This window comes from Zonotrichia albicollis, chromosome Z (assembly GCF_047830755.1).
Source record: "Zonotrichia albicollis isolate bZonAlb1 chromosome Z, bZonAlb1.hap1, whole genome shotgun sequence".
NCBI classification, from domain to species: Eukaryota; Metazoa; Chordata; class Aves; order Passeriformes; family Passerellidae; genus Zonotrichia; species Zonotrichia albicollis.
This window is the reverse complement of record NC_133860.1, coordinates 2882734-2883318: the sequence shown is the minus strand read 5'-3', so window position 1 is coordinate 2883318 and position 585 is coordinate 2882734.

Sequence of the window (585 nt, the reverse complement as noted above, 5' to 3'; positions counted from 1 at the left end):
TATTGTCCTATGCGTAAGCTTGCCTCTGTCCTTACTTGGATATGCGAGCTTTTTTGAGACAAATAGCCATGAGCAACTGGGTTAGAGGTAACTACTTGATGACCTGACAAAAATGCCAGCAAATAACAATGTGCTTTAAAGGGAAAAAAGTATTAGCAATAAACCTCTCCCAAATCCCTGGATTTGTCGTGATAGAGCCAGAACACTGACTAAACTGTTCTGTCCACATCTTCACCAGCAGACCTCGTCAGTTATTGTCAGTGTCAGCAACCCCATACAGGTGGTAAATACACCTGGTTTATCCTTTCCAGTGGGAAGGAAAAGGATAAAGTACACAGCACATGTTGCAATGGAGAAAGACATCATTAATACTGGATGATCCATAAAAATTGCTTATATCAGAAATGGATAATGTGTATTCCACCAGTCAGCTGATAGTCAATGTGATAATACTCTAGCCACTGTGTGTACCTCCAGTAAGGGAACACAGGCATGCTCTGGGACTTCGCCATGGAACTGCTTTAAAGTGCCCAAATTAGAGTATTTCTACCTTTCATATTAAAGCAACATCTGCAACTGCATTTC